This window comes from Alosa alosa, chromosome 7, assembly GCF_017589495.1.
Source record: "Alosa alosa isolate M-15738 ecotype Scorff River chromosome 7, AALO_Geno_1.1, whole genome shotgun sequence".
Classification (NCBI taxonomy): domain Eukaryota; kingdom Metazoa; phylum Chordata; class Actinopteri; order Clupeiformes; family Clupeidae; genus Alosa; species Alosa alosa.
The window spans coordinates 24,966,141-24,968,640 of NC_063195.1; the positions used below are offsets into that span (position 1 = coordinate 24,966,141).

A 2,500-nucleotide genomic window follows, 5' to 3' on the forward strand; every position below is an offset into this window, starting at 1 on the left:
TGGGCTGTGTGTGCATGTGAGTACATGTGTTTATGTGTGTGTGTGTGTGTGTGTGTGAGCATGTGTGTTTATGTGTGTGTATACAGTATGTAATTGTGTGTGTGTATGTATGTGTGTGTGTGTGTGTGTGTGTGTGTATGTGTACGTAATGTGTGTGTGTGTGTGCGCGTGTGTGTGTGTGGGCGTGTGTGTTTATGTGTGTGTGTCTACGTAATTGTGTGTGTGTGTGTGTGTGTGTGTGTGTGTGTGTGTGTGTGTGTGTGTGTGTTTGTATGTGTGTCTGTGTGTGTGTGTGTGCGTGCCAGATGAGCTGGAACTGAGCATCTGCACTGGAGCTTCTAAGAGGAGATGTAATGACTGACCACTCCATCCAAGTCCAGCACTCCCCAAACCCCCCCACACACACACACACACACACACACACACAAACACCCCTCAGATCCAGTCAGAACACACACACCACTGGGTACAGTCAGAACGAACACACACACAGCTGGGTGGGACCAATGGCTGCTGGTAGGGACTTGCACTGCAAATGCACTCCAGTAGCTTTAGTGATTGTGGCGTTACGTGCAAGGGCAGAACAGTTGAGTGTGTGTGTGTGTGTGTGTGTGTGTGTGTGTGTGTGTGTGTGTGTTGTGTGTATAAAGAATTGCATGCAACCGTGTGATTTTCAGGTTTCGTGTGTGTGTGTGTTCAGGGGTGTGTGTGTGTGTGTGTGTGTGTGTGTGTGTGTGTGTGTGTGTGTTCAGGGGTGTGATCCACAGCAGTGAGTGGGCAGTTGCCCCACTTTCACACTTTCCATTTGCCTCTCGATGACTCACTCTTGTCCCTCACTCGCTCCGGAGAGAGAGAGAGAGGTGGAGGGAGAGAAAGATGGAGGGATGACGATATGGAGAGAGGGAGGGATGGAAAGATAGATAGGGAGAGATGGAGCGAGGGAGAGGAAGAGGGAGAAGAGAAGCTTGCTACCACAAACTCTCTCTCTCTCTCTCTCTCTCTCTCTCTCTGCTGTTCATCAGTGTGATCACACTGAACCACCACATGTCTCATTAGGGAAATGATGCTGTTCTTGTTCTGTTCTTTTTCACACACACACACACACACACAAATCTTGTTATGAAATTATCCACAATTGCCTCAAGATCTCTGAAGCAATATCCACCCACACCCCAATGTCATCCACCCTCTCTTTCTTTCTCTTTCTTTCTCTCTCTCTCTCCTACCCATCTCCCCCTTTCTCCCTCCTTCTCTTCAATATTCAGAGGAGGCTGTTGCTTTATCATTCCACCCAAATGACCCTTTGATCTACACATCTCCAACACCCTCACATCTCCAACACCCTTCCATCTCCAACACCCTCACATCACTAAAGATCTCACATCACTAAAGATCTCACATCACTAAAGATCTCACATCACTAGAGATCTCACATCACTAGAGATCTCACATCACTAAAGATCTCACATCACTAGAGATCTCACATCACTAAAGATCTCACATCACTAAAGATCTCACATCACTAGAAATCTCACATCACTAAAGATCTCACATCACTAAAGATCTCACATCACTAGAGATCTCACATCACTAGAGATCTAGACATGAATGAGAGATAGAGACATGAATGAGTGAAAGATCCCAGAGAGTCCACGCATGAAAATGTCTTCACTTGCAGGAAGCACATGAGCCCTTGTTCACGCTACGTAAGAACTCCATTTTCTGAGAACTTGAGAAATATCTGATATCTGCCAGTGGTAAGAGTTTTCCAGCCTCCTCCCCCCTACCCCCTGACACTTTTTAAAAGCTTCGTCGTCTGAGTTTTTGGGCCTTTTTGCGAGTGCGCCCAGTCTTCCCGCTGGGCCGCTGAGTGAAGCTTAGCTGGTCTGTGTCAACAAAAACAGTGAATAAAAAAGGAGTTCAACAAAACTGTTCCCCACCCCCACACCACACACACACACACACACACACACACACACACACACACACACCACGCGAGCACACACACAGGTACACACGCAGACGCAGAGTAAGCGGACTCCATTCACACGGCAAAAGCGCTGGCCATTTCCCGTTAACGATTAGTCCCGCAGAGCCCATCCTCTTATGCCCGGAGTGCGCTCAAGTGCTATTATCAAATGCCTCCTTTTTTAGAACCCCACAGCTATTTTGCTATGCAACAACAAGTGCATAAAAAACATACTCATACACATGTACAGTACACAAACAACACACACACACACACACACACACACACACAGGACAGGAGAAGGCAAGAAGGAATGATGATAAAGTCTATATGGAATCAGCAAAACTGTACATAGGGGTGTAGATTAAGAGTTCAATGCAAGGGTAAACAATTGCATGCTCCGTGTGATTTTTTTGTGTGTGTGTGTGTGTGTGTGTGTGTGTGTGTGTGTGTGCGTGTTTTTATGGTTCTGTTTGTGTGCTCTGCATGCATCTTGAAGTGTACCGTACATGTGTGTTTAGTTGTGTGCTT

At 46.6% G+C, this 2,500-nt stretch overlaps 1 protein-coding gene across 6 annotated transcripts in view; it reads right to left on the minus strand.

Moving 5' to 3' along the window:
* Nucleotides 1-2,500, minus strand: part of sh3pxd2aa (SH3 and PX domains 2Aa) — a 119,281-nt gene that overhangs the window by 16,632 nt on the left and 100,149 nt on the right. The gene's annotated exons all lie outside the window — the stretch shown is intronic.